General features: G+C 36.2%; 1 long non-coding RNA gene across 1 annotated transcript in view; it reads left to right on the forward strand.

Annotated features, from left to right (window-relative positions):
- Nucleotides 1-2,418: 2,418 nt before the first annotated feature.
- Nucleotides 2,419-20,133, forward strand: part of LOC122799165 — a 106,023-nt gene continuing 88,308 nt past the window's right edge. The window contains exon 1 of the long non-coding RNA XR_006364432.1: nucleotides 2,419-2,515. This is a non-coding gene — a long non-coding RNA (uncharacterized LOC122799165). The remainder of the gene's footprint in view (nucleotides 2,516-20,133) is intronic.

The raw sequence follows: 20,133 nt of genomic DNA on the forward strand, positions 1-20,133 counted from the left end.
CATCAGCAAACATCATAGTCCATGGGGACTCCTGTCTGATCTCGTCTGTCAGCCTGTCCATCACCATTGCAAATAAGAAAGGGCTCAGAGCTGATCCTTGATGTAACACCACCTCCACCTTAAACTCATCCGTCACTCCCACCACAGACCTCACCGCTGTCACACTACCCTCGTACATATCCTGTACCACTCGTACATACTTCTCTGACACTCCTGACTTCCTCTTACAATACCACAACTCCTCTCTAGGCACCCTGTCATATGCTTTCTCTAAGTCTACAAAAACACAATGCAACTCCTTCTGACATTCTCTGTACTTCTCCATCAACACTCTGAGCAAACATTGCATCTGTAGTGCTCTTTCCCAGCATGAAACCATACTACTGATCACTAATCATCACATCCCTTCTTAACCTAATTTCCACTACTCTTTCCCATAACTTCATGCTGTGACTGATCAGTTTAATCCCTCTGTAGTTACTACAGCTCTGCACATCACACCCTTATTCTTAAAATCAGTACCAAAACACTTTTTCTCCATTCCTCAGGCATCCTGTCACTTTCCAAGATTTCATTAAATAATCTAAGTTAAAAACTCCACTGGCATTTCGCCTAAACACCTCCATGCTTCCACAGGAATTTTATCTTTACCAACAACCTTTCCATTCTTCATCCTCTTCATAACTATCCTTGCTTCCTCCCTGCTAATCCACTGCACTTCATGATTCACTATCTGCACATCATCCAACCTTCTCTCCCTCTCATTCTCTTCATTCATCAACCCCTCAAAGTACTCTTTCCATCTGCTCAACACACTCCTCACTTGTGAGTACATTTCCCTCATTATCCTTTATCACCCTTACCTGCTGTACATCTTTACTAGCTCGGTCCCTCTGTCTAGCCAATCGGTACAGGACCTTTTCCCCTCCTTTTATACAACTCTTCATACGCCTTATCCTTAGCCTTCACCACCTCTCTCTTTGCCATGCACCTTATCTCCTTATACTCCTGTCTACTTTCTTCATCTCTCTGACAATCCCATTTCATCTTCGCCAACCTCTTTCTCTGTATACTCTCCTGTACTTCTTCATTCCACCACCAGGTCTCCTTGTCCTCCTTCCAGATGTCACACCAAGCACCTTTCTAGCCATCTCTCTTACTAGCTCTGCTGTAGTTACCCAGCTATTCGGTAGCTGTTCACTGCCACCCAGTGCCTGTCTTAACTCTTCCCTAAACATCACTTCACAATTACCCTTTTTCAATTTCCACCATTTGATCCTTGGTGCTGCCCTCACACTCATCCTCCTCTTCTTGATCACCAATGTCATCCTACAAACCACCATGACCACGTTTTAGCATATTATTAGAAGTGGAACTAGTTGTAGGTCTCTCTAACAAGTTATTTATGCTGGCACCTTTCCTGTACACTATTCTAGGGTTCTCCCCCATTTTCCTTCTTGTTTTTTTCGCTTTCACTAAAAAATGGACCAATTTTCTAAAATTCTTTTTATAATGTTACTTTCACTCTTAAATGTAGTGATAAAAGAATTCTGACATAGTGAACTAGTACTAGTGTCTTGCCTCATAAAATATACCGGAGACTAGTGGTGGCCCTCATTTTTGGGGGCTAGAATGGGTACAAAGTGATTACTATCTCTTTTATTAATTACTTCAAACATCAGGTTGTTAACCATAGATTCAGGATAACCTCTCTTTAGAAACATTGTTTCAAGAAAAAAGTTATCCCTGGTAACAATTCTTGATGCCCTCACAAATTGTCTCTTTATCATTGCTCTTTTTTGTGGTAAAGGGTGTGCACTAGTGTAGTATAAATATGTGCTGGAAAAGGTTGTGTATAGGAGATCATTCCCGGGGAAGGTAGTCCTGGAAGGCCGGCATTAGTAAGAGAACTGTCATCTCCAAGCTATTGATGTGAAGATTGGCCACTTGTTGGTTCCACATGCTGTGGACTGTTCTCAAATCAAAATTTCTCCCTGCCCCAGAAAGTAGGTGTCTTTTGTCACATTGGTCTTTGGAAGGGAAAGGGTAAAATGTCTTCCTGATACAATATGTCAGAAATTCCATATACCACTTTAAATGTCTTCTACAAAGGGAGGAAAGATGGGTCGAAGTGCTTATAGAATTGTTTGGCCGGAATCATTGTATCCTTAAAGTCTACTGTAGCATTCACATATTATACCTTGCACGAGGTACCAGTATAATGGAGGATGCCATCAGACTGAGGACTTTTAAGACAAGGGAATCCGATGGTGCTGGTGTGAGGAAAAGTGCTGGCAGTACATTTCCTAATATTACAAGTTTTTCCTCTGGAAGCTTTATAGTATGCAGTCTTCTGCCCAGATAGAACACTATAATGATTAGGTTTTGTGATGGTTCTAGCTTAGATTTTTTTTATCTTTACAGAGATCCATATGGACAGACACAAGTGATGCGAATAATCTCTGGCTGATACAGGAGGCTCTCTTATTCTGGTGGCCAGGAGCCAGTTACCCAGGTATGTGAATAAAAAAATGCTTCTCAGCTTCAGGTGGACTGCAATAACTGCCATTCACTTGGTGAGTACCTGGGGGTGGGGCTGTGGTGAGACCAACAGGTAAATTACAGAACTGATAGTGAAGGTACTTGCTGGACTCTTTGGTGATTTTTACATGGAGGAAAGCATCCTGAAAGTCTACAGAGCACACCTAGCTGCTTTCTTGTATGCAGGGAAGAATGGCTTGCAATGTGACCATCCTAAATTATTTTTTTTATGCACACTCATTTCGGCTGCTTAAGTATAGACTTGGCCTGAGGTCCTTTGACTTCTTGAGAGCTAAAACGAATCTGGAATACACTCCAGACCTTCTCTGGTGAGCCCTCTTAGATCATTCGGTTTCGGAGGGATTGTACAATCTCCTTGGCTGCTTTCCTTTTCTGTTGAAGACAGCAACATAGCCCCTAGATATTATGTTCCTTATGTGGTTGTCTCGTGATGGCCATCCATGAGTCTAGGCGAAGAGGTGGTCTACTCCAGACAGCCTCTAGAGAGGAGCATTTGGGTAGCCATTCAGAGATTCTGATGTTGCTTCCCAAGGGGAGGACCTCTGATGCTCTGTTAAAGCCTTTATTGAATTATCCCTTGTGACACTGGCAAACCTAAATTTTTATAAAGGAAATCAAACCACATTAACACATATTAATAACTTCACATTTACAAACATTTATATCACATATATTGTTATATATCATATAATCTAAGCAACATTACATAAATTATTCAATTCTTGCTTTTTCTTAAACCTTATTCCTCATCCAAAATATTTATCTGCATGTATTGTTTCCACAATTTAAATTTTTCTATGTAATTTCCTCCTACCCATTTCTAAAGAACCCACTTCCTGTTCTTTTATCTCGGTTACAATATTCACTACTTCAATTACAGTTGGTTTAGATTTTGATTTCCATTTTCTAGTAATTTATTTTTTTGTCAGCCACCAGAATTAAACTTAACAAAGCTTTGCTATATCTAGGCAATTCAGATCCTGTGTCCCAGCTCAAATAAATAATGTCCTTAGTTGCACTCATTTGCTCATCCAGTATTCCTTTACCACAGGGGAATTTTTAAAGTCTGCTAACTCATTACACTCCCAAACCATATGTTCCCAGTTATCCCTTTCTTCACCATCACACTTTCAACATTTGCCATCCACATGAGGAAAATTTCTTTGGTGTCTGCTTGGGGTATAAAATTATCTATGCAAACACTTACAGGCAAAAATCCTAAATCTTCTAAATTTTGTTGGATATTTGGAAGCCATACCTATCTCCTCCCATTATCCCTTTGTGAATTGCATATCTAATTTCTCTTCCCAGTCTTTTCTGACTTCTGATTGATTCCTATAGTTATCCTGCAATATTTTATATGCCCTATTAATTATCCATCTTTTAACAGCAGCTTCCTTTCTAGATTTAAATTAAAAACTCAACCAGTGCAGGTCTTTCATTTAGGATACCCTTATCAGTTTCTCTTTGTATGCACTCTGATATCAATCCCTGATAGGGAAGGCAATGACTCTAGCCTAAAACCTGAATGTCCTCTTGGTTTCTTCCCATTCTATTACCTTTCCATCTCTAATTATTTGTTCCCAGTACCTTGGTTCCTTTGCCATCTTCCTCCAGTAAATTCCGGACCCTCTTGTCTGTTCTCTGTATCCCTAATTGCAGTCATCCCTATTGGCTAAATCTCCTTTCTACATTCATGTGTTGGCTTAGTTCTTAGTATACTTTCTGCTAGTTTATGAATATAATATTCTCTCAAACTGTTATTCTCCTGAAGGATCTGAGTCCAAAATCCCTTTCTTTCCTTATTTCTTGAGTTACTCCCTCCTGTTTCATCATTATCCCTTTCACTTTGAATTGTAGATTTCTGCCTGTGTTACATGTAAGAGCCTTAACTGTGTAGCTCTAAAATATCCCTAAAATCAGGCAATCCTAAACCTCCTTGTTCCTCTGGAAGGATCAACTTATCCCACTTGACTCTTGCCCTCTTCTTCTCCCAAATAAAATCCTTCAGTTTTTTTTATTAATTACTATCCACAACTTTTCCTCTGATTGATAAAATATATCTGACCTGTGCATTAAACCAAAGGGACTAAAAGCATTTTTACTGTTTGTATCTTACAAGCCATTTCCATGAGCAAGAGCTTCCAGTTTATCAGTTTCAGTATTATCTTTTGTTTAGTCTTTTCCCACATATCTTTAGCTGCCATAAACAAATCCTTTTTAATCCATACTCTCAAATATTATATGTTATCATATCTTCATAAATATGGGTATTGCTAAATCAATTCATGTGTGGGTACATTGTTTATATCTATAGCCTTTGTTTTATCTTTATTAATTTCATATCCTGAAAAAAACAGAATTTTCTCAGAATATTCCACAACAATCAGATGTCTTTTTCTGGTTCCATTAGATTTAAAATATTATCATCTGTAAATAAAGCCAATATTTTCTGAACACCATACCAATAATATCCTTGAATTTCTGAGTCCTTTATTTTCCTTGCCAATGGTTCTAAATATAGCACAAATAACAATGGAGAAAGAGGACACCCTTACCTGGTTCCTCTGTTCAGACACACCTCATCAGAGAGGAGCCCTCGCACTTTGATTTTTTTTTTTCCTCCAGTCTGTCATATATCCTTCTAAGTATCCCCATTATTCATCAGGAAATGCAAATGCTTACATTGCCCTTCTCATAAAATTCCAGCTTAACCTTTCAAATGCTTCCTCTGCATCAAGAAGCAATAATAACAGCATTATTTTCTTACATTCTGCTTCCCTCTGGCTCATTTTTGTTCTATTAATGTTGTCAAATGTTTGCTGCACCTTCACAAAACTACATTAGTCCAAATTTATCAATTTTGGCATCACCTTGCCATTACTTTAGCCATTATATAAGTAACATTTTTATAATCATGGTTTAAAATGGGACTATATGAAGCTAAATTACAAGGGTCTTTACCATCTTTAGGTATTACAGCCATCACAGTTTTTTTCCAGGATGTTGGTACCTCCCCTCCTCTAAAAGTGCTGTTAAAAAAACTTCCAGATCTTTATCACTTTCTTCCTTCTTAGCTTACAAACTTCAGTCAGAATGCCACCTATTCCTGGAGACTTTTTTTGCAGATCGGTTATACATCTCCATTTTCATCTCATCTCTTCCAGTCTTAACTATTAGTTGTTGAGCCTCATGTACTTCTAACCTTGCATATTTAAGTCACCCATAAGTATTTACATGTGTGCTTTTTCTTGATTTCCCCACTTCTCTGCTTTATGCAAATTTTCTTAAAATGTCCAAAATATCTCTAATACCGTTACAGGATCTCTGGCTATTTCCTCTTTATAGGCTCCCTAAGTTTGGTAACAACCCTTTCTACTTTCTGTTGCCTAAGTCATTGTTTCAAAAGTTTATACACTCAGGAGTTATAAAAAAAAACAGTTGATTAATTACAATCATTCTAATCTCATCCATATTATCCATATACTCCCTTGTTTTCTCTTTAGCAGTCTGCAGTTGTGCTTCTTCTTGTTCTGTAAGGTTTTTGTAATACTTTAATCTTTGTCAGCCCCTGTAAGTACTCCTTATTACATCTTAAACAGATCTATTTTTCTTTTATTTTTACCCTGTTTTTTAAACTCCACTTTCATTTTTATCCCACTTACAAACTATAGCTTCTGGAGTACTTTCTATCTTCTCTAATAAGTCCCAGATAATTTCCATTATCCATTCCTTAAATTCCTCTCTTTTTAACAGGTAGGTGGTGGAGCACCAATGTCATCTTTATTTCATTACCCCTGCATTCTTATCTTAGTAATTATTAGCTCATGATCTGAAATAGTTATTGGATGTGTTTCAAAGTTCTCACTTAAATGGATATGTTCACTTGAAATATAATTTCTGTCAAATCTAGCCCAGTTATTGTACCTTGTGGAATAATATGTAAATTCTCTGAGTTCCTAATACTAAATTCACATCTTTCAAACCAAATATTTTCACAAATTTCTTCAGAAACTTACCGTCTTTTGTTATATTTTCCCTTCTTGGCCCCTCAGTACATCCTTATTGTTGTAAATCAAATTCAAGTCCCCACATATATATAATATTCCCCACTGAAAACTGATTATTTCTCCCGAAATTTCCAAGCTCCAAAATAGCAGTTTTAGGTGGAATATGTAGATGATATCTCTCTCTCTCTCTATATATATATATATATATATATATATATATATCTCTCTCTCTCTCTATATATATATATATATATATATATATATATTTATATATATATATATATATATATCTATATATATATATATATATATATATATATATATATATATATATATATATATATATATATATATATATATATATATATATATATATATATATATATATATATATCTATATATATATATTATAAGTATTTATATATGTATATATATCTGTCTCTCTCTCTATATATATATATATATATATATATATATATATATATATATATATATATATATACATATTTACATGCTGTCATAATCCTCATCCCTAGCCAGTAGCTCCTTACTACATACCTGCCATTATCTTTTTGTTGCTTCTATCACTACTGGAGCTCTTCTATAAATTGTTATAAGTATTTATCTTTTCCTTTGTCCCTGTCATTCTGTAGAATATCCATCCTGAATGACCCCAACCTCTTTAGAGCAAGAAATCTGGACAAAGCCATAAATAATGGAGGGACAATGGCCCCAAAAACATGGATAGTTTTTCAATAATACTTTTACAAACTTAGAAAGTTGGTAGCATAACAGTTTTTTTTCACTAACATGCATTTACTGAAAGACGTGAATTCTGAACAAATATCTGTCATTAGTTTCTGACTTCAGTCCTCCATGATTTGCCAGAAAATCACAATTCTGTGAGAAACAGACCAAAAATATAAGGAAAAAATTTGAACATTCAGGAAAATCCGGACAGTTGAGAGATATGATCCTGAAATCCCTACTTTATCAAATTCACATGCTGAGTTCATTCTAAATGTGTCTCCTGTAACATTCCAACTTGCACTCTGCATTTTTAAATGTAATTAAGTATTGTTTATTTTTTTGCCTATATGTGTGAGACCATTCATATTCAAAGATAATATGGAAAGTGTCATCATTATGGTAAGAAGTCATTATTACTGCCTATTATATTTGACAACTTTTTTAAATATCTATTTCCAGCTTTTGTGATACATGCACCCAATAATGCTTGGCAAGTTATTCTTTCATAATTTTTTTTCTTTTCATCAACATTGGACCCTATGCCACATTTTACAATATTTTTTTGTTTTAATAACTTCCCCAAAAAACAAAAACACCCTCAGATCAGCCCCAGAACATGTTAACATAATACAAACATGCATAACCATGCACATCACATCTTCAAATAATGACGTTTAACCCTCCTAATAGGAACATTTGTGCCAAACTGACAGGTGTTAATGCAGGCTGTAATTAACCTAAAACTGAGGTTATCCATGTTAAGATGCATGTTATTGCCTGTACTTCTGTTTATACTAATTGGTGTCTTTTTTTTTATGTCTCTTTTTTTATCATTATTCCCTCTCCCAATGTAGAAACTACTTGCATACTTTCAGAAAGCATTAACTTTTACTCTTGAAGAAACCAGTGTTTTGTCTTTTATTTGCCTATTATCAGCGTGCCTCCATGGAAAAGTAAGATAAAAAAGAAACATTTAGTCCTTTGTTGCAGCCTGAAAGACCAGCTCAAATATTTATTGCTAAAGGAAAACTTTTCATTAGATTCAGTATTCTCATATTTACTTGTTTTCACTTACAATTTGTTATTAGATTAAACCAATGGTCTTAATCCAGACATTCACCTGTGCAAAAGTAAGAAAAAATATCAGCTGTACATATATTATGAACTTTGCACCCCATCCCCCACATAAACTTCCCAAGATTACAGCCTATTAACTTAAACATGCTTCTGCTTAGCTTTTTTCCCCTCCTTTTGCACTCTAATGCCTAAATTTCCTAATAGCAAAAAGAAGGAAAGAGAAGAGGAAGAAGAGAGTGAGAGAAAAGAAAAGACATATGTTTACTTTAATAACTTTATCACATACAAGAACAAATAAAATGATTTATTATAAAATATGCAATTCATATTGTGAATGGTTTCATAGAAAAACTATTAAGACAATAAATTTTTACTTACTGTTACCTTTTGCCTTCACCTTCCCCTCCCCTTAGAGTCCTTCCAAACCTTAATGATGTGAAGTAAGGTAAATGCTTTTCAGTTCCTCACAAGTTTAACAAAGTCAATAAAAGTCCATTATTTCCACTTATTCTTCTACAGCCTTATTTCATAAATGTAATTGATCCCTTGGAGTCTCACATTTATTCACTAATTGAATAATTGCTGGTCTTTTTCCTGTTCATCCCCATCTCCCAACTCCAGACCCTGGTTCAATTCCATAATACTCCTGATTCTTGTGGTCAACTCCTGTGCTTTTCTATGTCTCTCCAGCATTTTCCTTTGGAACAATGGAAAAGTTTTCACTGGCAAAGTCTCTCTCTGTGCTTTATTATCATAATAATGAGAAGCAGAGTTTCCTTCTGCTTGATGACTCACATTGTTCGACAAGTTTTTGCATTTCTTCCTTTGTCTGTTCTATATCAAAAAATAATTTGATCCTCCAGGAAAAAATATTCTTGAGGCAGCTGGATACAAAAGTTTGAATCTCATGATTGCCTCCCAACACTCCCTAGAATAAATGTGTTTATCTTCTGCCTGATACAGAATAAATAATAATTTTCCATAAAATCTCTACTGTCTCTAATTTTTAATACTTTGCCCTTTTGCCACAGTTTTGGTAGGATCAACTCGTTCTGTTGGCAGATTTGCATCTTGACTAATAAAGGTCTTGGCTGCTTTCTCATGACCAGATTTGGAGCATAGATATGGTGTTCCCTTTCATTTAACAGTTCGTGCTGTGGAATACCAGTCTAGTTGTTATTTGTACTTTCATTAAATTAATAGTCTGTTCCTTCTTGTTTCTCTGGTATAGCAGAAAATCTCTGGTTTCCCCTACATGCTCTGTCCTCCAATTCTACTATTTGTTTAAACATCTCTTCTTGAACAGTCCCATACTCAGCCAGCCTTTTCTTCATTTCGATCTCTGTTTTTTTTTTCAGTTTTATTGGTTCATCTGAATAACTATGTAAAACTCTTCAAAATTTTCCAGATTTTTATTTGAATTGATATACTCCTTCAGTGTTTCACTTATTTTAATCGGCTCTGAGCACATTTGAGTTTTTTTCCTTTAAGATTACTGGAAGCCACATCTTGCACTTAAGCTGGAGCTTGAACTGCTTTTGTTAAACAGCTGCAGGATTCTTTCCAGTCAGTGTTTTCACTTCGCTTTTTTCAGCTGATTTTCTTTCAGGCTTTCTTAGTTTTTTCTTTGCAGACATCCAGGCAGTGTACTTGCTAGCCAGTAAGTGAATTTTACTCAAGTTGACAATATCACTAACTATTGTTTCTCAGTTTCTTTTGTGAAAACTGAAATGAAGCTGTTGATCAGTATGCATCCATCCTGGAAGTCCTCAAAAGCTGGGATTTCTTGAATCACAGGGCTTATAGCCTGTTAGTTCATAAAAAAAGGATCTTTGAGGATCTCAAAGCAGAAACCTGAGGGTCTATGTTATGTCCGTGAAAAAGGAATTTGCTGAACTGCATCTACATCGAAAATGCAGTTCAGCTAATTGATAATAGTGAAATCTTGGTACAGTGAGGATTGGAAAATTTGCACCTTATGGTTATGATTGTGCCTGCTGCCAGCACTGTAGCTGGCTCATCTAGCACTGTAGTGTCCCACCCAGGACTTCGGGTTTTCTGAAGCAAGCTGATGCACATTTGTACAAATCAGGTTCCTACAGACAGATCTATACACCCTCAGTTATACACCTGAAGATCAAAGAAAAAAGGACCTTCAACTTTTTTTTTTAAACTGTAGCTAGCCAATTGATTAGCTAAAGCTTAACACACATGAAGTACTGACATGCCTTTCTATACTGTCATTCAGAAATTCTAGGGCAGGAAAAAAGGCTGCCGAAACCGCACTTTTTGATCACACCCCCTAAAGCTTTGCACCTGGAGTGGCTGCCCCTTTTAATCTTACCCTAACCACTCCATTGACAGTATTATGAAATAACCTCATGGAGAGGTTGGAAAAGGTCAATACACTGGCCACCTGAAGCTCGAGTTACTTCTAATTGTCAGAAGTTGCAGGTTTCCTCAAAACGTCTAGCACCTACTCAGCTAGATATCTTTAGAATCTGGTCATATAAGTTAGGTACTTTAATATTTGGAGCCTGAATGCATCTGAGGCATAAACTTGCTTCTGTATGCAATCCATCATACTAGACTTCTTATTAAGAGATGAACCATTGGATGGCTGGACTGTCATTAGACAATTCCTTCTTAGAAGTTGTTACCTCAGTAATGGAATCTAACTGATGGCATTTGTTCCAGTGTGGTCTGTTCTTAGGTGGGTAAAGAATTTTGTCTGACTTCCTATGATGTTCTCTACCATGTTGGACTCCTGTCATGCCCACTCCACCACCAGTTCCATCATAAGATCAGTGGAAAAGATCATCCAGGCCGGTCAGTGGGATAGGTACCCCTATGTCACACTATTTCTAAGATTTTGTCAAACTTAATGTCTTCAGGAGTGGACTGTGGTGACCCTTCCTCTCCATCAGGTCAGTATCTGATGTGACAGACTCTGTAGTAGAGTTTGTGTGCCTCCTTTTATACCTTTGTTTTCATGGTGACTCCAGAGGGGCCACATCTGAAGCACCCATGCTGTACCTGATAGTGGATGGTTTGAGGCCCATAGAAATGCTCTGTCCCTAGTAAGAATGATGAGAACTTAAGACTGCAGACAGAATGGTACCGATGGATGATGCCAAAGCCAGTGGTGCATCTCCTGCCTGCATTGTAGGATGGGCTACGATCCTCTCTAAGAAATCAAAAGCTAACATGGAATCCATTGACTTTGAATACATCCTTGGTGCTGTATCTGCCTGAATAGACATGGATGTCATTGGTTCCAAGCATCTAGCCATAGACACTGATGGTCTGGATGGCTCTGATTTCAAGAAAGGAGTAAATGTCTGAAAAGCTGATGAGCCAGACACCGAAAAAGTTATCAAATGGGTCAGCAACAGAGACAGCAGCAAGGAATCTGTATCAAAAGGCTTGCATTGAGACTAGTTGACTCTGATAGAATCAGAGACGAGTTGGTAGTAAGAGATCCCATCCCACTAGTGCTGAAGAAAAATAAACTGGAAAGGACAATGGTCACAATATCGCTAGGTAGGACAACTACACCGGGAAGGAGCTTATCTATGTACAGAACTAAGACCAACTTGAAACAGAGGGAAATGGGATGACACTCATTTCAATTTGAGCCTTAATAAAGACTGTCATCATCCTATTCCAGTTAATATATGAAGAACTCTAGAGAAACTTAGAAGACCCAAGGGAAGAGGTAAAGGAAGGCTGGGAGGGAAAGAACTTGGATAGCTCCCACTCAAAAGAATGGCTACTAGCCATCCCTCTGAGGGAGGGATCTGGAATAATGGTAAGATTTGTACAGGATGTTCCCAGTACCAGAAATGAAGGTAGTTCTGTATCCTTCCGAGCCAAGGTTTCCTGAGTGGGGGCTGTATGAGGAATTTTAGCAAGAGGAGAAGACTGAGGTGGTATGTCCTCTGCTCTCCTGTTTATTTGTTTCTTTTCTTTTTCCTTCTCCTGTTTGTTTTCCTCTCTAACTTTGCACTTTTCCTGAGAACAGGGTAAAAGGCCCTCAGTAATTATATTATCCTTTCATTCCTGTAAAGAGTGAGGGCCAAAGCCCTTAAAAATGTCACAAAAGGCTGACAGATGTTCCTGCCCCAGGTATAGTACACCCAACTCATGGGTATCCTGGTTTGGGATTTTGTGCCTATATCAGACACATTTCCTAAAGCTCCTGTCTGTATCTCAAACTAAAGCAGCTTCTCAATAGATCCATAGATATTACGCTAGCTGTCCTTGGAGGCTATTTTCAACCTAGACAATTTCCCTTTTTGTGCTTGAAATAACCTATCCAATTTGATTACAGATTGCTCTTACCCATCCCATGGTCAATAATTACATATTACCCCTAACAGGAATAACCAGGATCATACCATAGATAATTTGAGGGGACCCATGCATTGGATAAAGCATTTAGGAGTTGCCTGTGTCCATCAGTGGTACGGGGGGAAGTCCTGAGACAAATTTTCTGTTTCCCATCTATATATCTATGTTGCACTTGAAAATGGATAAGGATGAACTTTGTTTTATGTGGATTGGCAGTCTGTTGATGTTGTAGAAGAAGTTTAGATCCCTTGACTGAATATTTCTGATGCTGTCTGACTTGCTGATGTGCAGTAAATCCATCAGTAATGGGTCAGAGGATACCTTGCATGCCAGACATAGGTCACCTCTTAGCAGTCTATATGGTGACATGGCTTTGAGTTAGTCCATGTAGGACAGATACATGCCAAAGGGGGCATTATATTCAATAACTGGCCTCATGAGGTCTGAATAAAGGGGGCTAATGACATCCCTAGAGCTAGACACAATCCCTTTGTGTACAAGCTGTGCAATAAGACAGAGCTTCTAAAAGAATATAAAATGACTCTTCTAATAGATCAACAAAAAGAAAGGGCCATAACTCTCATCCCACAACAACCAGAAACTAAAGCAGCAACAGCCGCTACTACTAGAATGATTAAGAAGACCCAAAGAGAAATTACTTGACCTAAATATACCTATCCATGGGAGCAGGAAGAAGCAAATATTGTTTTTCTTAACTCTAAATAGATGAAAAAAAGAAGAGAGGCTGGCATAAACTGTACAAAAAATGGGTAGAGGCTAGCATAAACTGTACAGAAAATGGGTCAAGTCTCATTTTGTCAACTTACAGGCAGAGTAAAAGAGATTCATCTGATTACTGAAGCACCAAATGGGATCTGAAGACTCAAAGGGGTCAGGTTCATTGTGAGAATAGGAAAGGAGCTTGAGCAGTTGGAGTGGAGTCTGATTGCCAGGTCAGATCTGCCTTGTGGTGCTATTCCCATCTGTTGAAGTGGAGGGAGAGGATACTGTAAAATACAAAAATAGCATAAGAGAAAATCAGTTCATACTGTCAGTGTAATAGGGGTGGTCAAAATAAAAAAAAGTATAAAGTTATGGAATAGTAGAATGTATTGTGCTGTGGCTTCATACGGGATGAAAGGGTTTACAGTACTACTTTGGGAAAGGGCACAGACGCAATAATGATGTTGGCTGACTAATGTGACCACGTCAGTTACTGTGGGTTCTAGAAAGAGGCCAGAGAGATATGAAAGAGGAATATACTGAAATATGCTCCCAGTTTCTGTTAAACAATGGCATCTGTCAGGTAAGAATGCTACAGGCCCAAATATCACTTAATTAATACAATACCAGAATAAAATAGCGGCTAAGCGATAAGAAGATAATTGAATATAATGTCTTCAGTATGGCTAGAATGTGATAAAGATGAGCTATGTTAAAAGTTATAATACAAATGGCAAACATTAAATAAGGGAGAATGAAAATGTGAACAATATGAATATGATTACAAAAACAAAATCATTGAATAGATTATTAGGAGTAGGAATTCTTCAAGGAAATATCTAGCATTATAGCTCATTGTGTAATCATGTGTTTCATTCCTGTGGTCTCTGTTTGCATGCTGTGTAACTATACGCATGGCATTTAACTAGATTATACTTGAAAAGAGGTAGTGAGTTTCCCCAGTTAAAAATAATTTATTTCAAGTACATAATGGGGGTGAAGGAAAATGATACAGAAGTAAAACAGATGGGGAAATGAATAATGTAGTTAACGGTGCTTAAAAATAATGAAAACAGGTGAGCCAAATGTATGCTAGAGGGAAGGTTTGCTAATTTTATAAGTTATAATGAAAATATGAAAGTAGATTGTGGGTTCATTATGCCATATACTAAGATACAAGAAACAGATTTTAAAAGTGAAGAATAGATAAATATCTAATAAGCAAACTGTGTCCAGAAACATTCTTGGACTGATTCTGCTTGACATCTGTATGGAAACAATAAAACAAATGTATTCAAAACATCAACACTGTAATATTTATTACATAACTAAAAAGAAGGTTAGGGAGAAAAATAAATAAAGAAAACCTGAGTTTCTTGAGAATCCTAGGACATAATTATATAACATTAGCAAAGTTATTTTCATGATGTGTTCAGGCGGCTGATGAAATGACACTTCTGAATTAATGGGCGACAGTCTTGGGTTGCCTCTTACACAGGTCACACCAAAATCTCTTACTGCCTGTACACAAGGTAAACATAATTCTGGAGAGACTATCCATTCGCAAAACGTTAAAAACAATAGAACATGGAGAACTAACAATTATTCTTTTAATATGGTGAATAAACCAAAATCTAATATAGCGATGCAGAATAACAAACCTATGCACGAAATGTTAAAGATGTTTGAGATGAAGCTGTTTAAATATAAAAGGGTTCAGTTAGAAAACAGCTATTTAACTAAGAACATAGAATTAAATATGGTACCCAAGGGGTTGCGCCTTTGGAGATATCCCAATGGCTGTGAAGACAACGAACATATGCTTGATGAACTGCATGAGTTATTTAATAACACTGGAGTAAAATTGATGGAAATTATGGTCAAACACAATAATACAAGAATAGAAGGTTTACTCAATGAACTAGACGCTTTAAATCAAAGTATTAGTGAGGATCTTTTGTTTGAACATAATTATACGAATTACATACATATCATCCGTGATGTAGATTCCAGTTGTGACATCTTATTCAACAAAAAGCATCTCAAAATTCTTAGAGACACTAAAAGGTATGCAATCGGGGATATTTATCCCAAATCTAAACGTCTTGATCGTGGTCATGGCAACAACAGTGAGGGGCGTGAACGAATTGGGCAGGAAGTTAGTGACATCACTTCCGACAATGAATGCAATGATAACAGTGACTCTTGTGAGCTGAATGGCGGCTCTACAGACGAAGGTGTAAGGCGTTCAGAGAGACTTCTTAATCGAGGGCAAACCATTGAAGGGGAAGAATATAGGAATATGGGGGCACGGCCTAAGAAGGATTTTTTATATACAAAAAACACGAAAAATGTTTGGAAAGCGCGGAGGTAGTTAGTGGTTCTACCACTAACATTATCTACAATGATTTTGTATAGTATAATTCTCCAACAAACTGCAGAGCTTCGAGTACATCGGATGAGTTAAATGAACATATTATCCAAGGTTTGTGTTTTAACAATGATGGTTTATGTGACACTCATTTGTCCACAGTGGCAGTACCAACATGTGATTTTAATAATGAAATGTATAATATTAATTTTGGTGATAATTTCGTTAACAATGGCCCTGCAATTTGTGAAACGAACTATAAAGCTTATATTACATCGGATGGGCTGAATGAACACACAACCTATGGTTTGTGTTCCTATAATGATGGTTTATCTGATATTTGCACGACAACAGGGTTTGAACAAAAATGTGAATTCAATGACGAAACGTATATTATAAGTTCGGTTGATAGTTTTGTCAATCATAGCTCTGTTACTTATGATATCAAAACGAATGGTAATAGTGTTCCTGTTGAATATTTTATTAACTGTTCTTCCAATTTTTATGATGGTTACAACAATGATGGAGTGTTTGAAAGTATATATGATGTTGAAGCATTCACACAGGTCCAACATGGTCATGAGGGAGACCAAACATTATTGAATCTCACCATACATGATTATTTTAATCAGGAAGAGGGATACATCAACATTGGGACTAATTGTAGGGAAGTTTTAGAAGAAGGGGACATTAATAATGTTACGCATTTAGATCCCATCATTAATTCAAATACACCTTTAACATCCAATGATATTTCTATTCACATTAACTTTTCCATTGATTTGGATCCTGATAAATATTTTGAAGAAGTGAATCAATGTTTTTCAACTGTTACTTTTGAGGAAACAAACAGTGAATTTTTAAGTAACCCCACTATTGTTACTAATAGTCAAGGTGATTTCAAAATGTTTAATTATTCCAAGAACGAGATGAATAGTCAACATGTTAACCTCTTTTCAAGAGGCTTTAATTTTGTTCCATGTCGTAAAGGTAAACTAGTGAATTCTCTTATAGATCTAAAACTATTTACTAGGAAATTAAATTTAAAGATTTTTTTTAAAGACATAAACAATGAGAATAGGCATATTAATGGCAATAGTAGACTAATTAAAGCTAGTGTATTTAACCCTCCAATAAATGATAAAGTAGCTTTGTTTGAAAAATTGACTGAAATGGACATTAGGAATTTTTATTAACAGTATAGGAAACCCATACACTCTAATATGACTAAAGAACAACAAGCCACCTTTGATTATATACTTGGTCTCACGGATATTAGGATTATGAGGCCTGACAAAGGTAGTAGGGTTGTAATAATGGACAAGGGTGATTATATTTCCTATATGACTACAATGTTACTTGGTGATTCATATTCTGAAGTAAGTCTGAATGAGATTAATATTGCCCACCAAAAAATTGACATTCTCTTGGAAGACATGCTAATGCAAGGTGAAATTTTAGAGGACGAATACAACTTTCTAAAAAATGATTATCCTGTAATAAGTGGTGTATTTGGCATACCCAAGATACATAAGGGACTTAATAACCTACAGTTTAGACCAATAGTAGATGGAAAAGATACATAAGGGACTTAATAACCTACAGTTTAGACCAATAGTAGATGGAAAGAGAAGCAAGACTTGCTTCATTAGTCAATACTTAGACCATTATTTTAAAATGGGTATGGCAAAATTTCCCTATATCACTAAAGATTCTTGGGATTTCTTGAGGAGGATGAATGAATTTAAGATGGAAGATGGTTATATTTTTGTTACAGTGGATGTGTGTAATCTTTTCACATCCATTCCACATGACATAGGTTTGATTTGGCTAGAAGAACAACTTTTTGAATCCAAAATATATGATCAAAGTAGAATCAATACGTTGATTAACCTTATGGATATTGTGTTACATAACAATTTTTTATTCTTTGAGGGCAACTACTACCAACAGATTGACGGTGTGGCCATGGGGGCAGCTTGTGCCCCCATGTATGCCAACCTTATAATGACCTATTGGGAATACAATTATATATTCAAAAGTGTGTTTCAGGAACATATCAAAATGTATTCCAGGTACCTGGACGATATTTTTATCGTCTGGGATAAAGATAAAGGGGCATTAAATTCCTTTCTTGAATATATTAACAACAACGTTCGATTCTTGAAATTTACACATAATATCAGTTATGAAGTCATCACCTATTTGGATGTCCAATTAACATACAATAAGGACAGTGGTCACTTGAAATCTAATATTTATAGGAAACCGACCTTCTCAAATTCCTACCTTCATTACGACAGCTGGCACCCTGAGCATCAGAGGAAGGCTGTTGTCAAGGGCCAGATGGTCAGGGCGGCCAGAATGACCAGCGATGAAGGGGAATTCATTAAGGAATTGGAATTTATGTCATCTATGTTCCTCAATAGGGGCTATCCTAAACTTCTTTGTGAGAAAATTTTACAGGAAGTTAAAAATAAGAGACTTACAGGTTTTTATCAGGCTATTTTATGCCATGGTTACATTAATGATAAGACAAATACCAACATTGCAGTCTCTAACCAGCTACCTTTGTATATTTCCGTGTTTGATGACTCTTTTGAAGTCATTAAGAATATAATTAAAAGAAATTGGGGGATATTTACTAATGATAACACTATGGCACATATGTTTCAAGGCCAACTTAAATTTGTGTACAAGAAAGATTTGTCTTTTAAGGATTTTTTTGAAAATGATATGAAATCGCATAGGGTTAAATCTAACAGGTCAGCTGGCAACTTTAAATGTGGAAGATGCACAGTTTGTACCCATATAAAATGTACAAGTGATAGACTTGTTGTAAACTTCCATTACATTAACGTTGTAGGCCACTTCAACTGTTATACATCTAATGTTATATATGCTGCACTTTGTCAAAATTGTAAGGCATTCTATATAGGTAAAACCAGCAGACGATTTAGGAATAGGATAAAAGAGCACCTGCTAGATATTCAACATATGAAAACTACGAATGCCATTGCTAGACATATACAATCCAACATAAATCATACTTTTAAATTTTGTGTCATTCAACACATGGAATATGATGCACGGGGAAAAAACACTAAATATGATTTGGATGTAAATGAATTGAAGTGGCAGATACTTTTGAATGCATACAACTGGCCTGGCCTTAATGAATTTTGTAGCATAAAACCCATTTTAAGAAACAATAACATCAAGGGTAGATTATAATACAATATTTAGATTTTGACATAGTAATTATGAATGTATAATGATAGGTGCTATTCAATGTAATATATAAGAGGGTGTGAATTATTATAGTATTATATACATACTATCATATACATTTTATCATGTATTATTTAACATGTATTGGACTAATATTTGAAGAATCAAGTTATAATTCAATATTTAATATTAATGAAATACATGAAATGTATGTTTATATCACCTTATATCATAAAGTATTTTATATTATTTTATTATATTATTTAGTTTTTAAATTTACAATTGATATATAGTCTCATTTAACAATATTCATGGTGTAATTAAGTGGTAGTCAGGGCCACATTTATATTCAAATTTAATATTTGATATACCCATTATATATTGAAGTTTTTATTCTTAACAATATATGAATTAGCATGATGTAGTATAATACATAACATTATATATATACATATATTTTTTCAGATGTCCTTCATGGATGCATCTGCAGTCATAACAAATGGGTTGTCCTGTCGTCAGGCAGCCCTTCGGTCGGCCGGATTCCAAAGTCTGGGTCCGCTGATGTCGCACTCCACCCGACGTCATCTCTGCTGGTCTTCGGTATAAAGGCATCAGCCGACGCCATTTTCCTCAGTCTTTCTTGCCGCTCAAGCAGAAGCTGTTCGCAAGTGCCGGTCGGTCAGATCCAGAGATTACTACTACCGAATACTACAAGACTTCTAAAAGCTAGGGACTCTTTCTTGCCTCAGCCGATGTCAGAAAAAGTCAATAACTGTTTAACTTGTGGGAAACAAATACCTCATAACCTTGCTTAGGCCCAGACCACGACGTAGCAGCCTGTTCGGCCTGTGCTTCCTTCAACCGACGAACACTTAGGCCGGGTCGGAGTTTGCTGAACAGTTTTTCGCTCAGATTTTTATGTCGCCGGATCCTCCGACTACCCAAATTGTTAAAAACGCAAAGAAAAGACCGACAAACCACGGTTAAGCAAAACCGAGAGAAGTGGTCAATCTTCCGCCGAATCCATGACTACTACTGAGGCTCCTGCTTCCTTAT

The sequence above is a fragment of the Protopterus annectens genome, chromosome 4.part0 (assembly GCF_019279795.1).
Source record: "Protopterus annectens isolate FY-2018-M chromosome 4.part0, PAN1.0, whole genome shotgun sequence".
NCBI classification, from domain to species: domain Eukaryota; kingdom Metazoa; phylum Chordata; order Ceratodontiformes; family Protopteridae; genus Protopterus; species Protopterus annectens.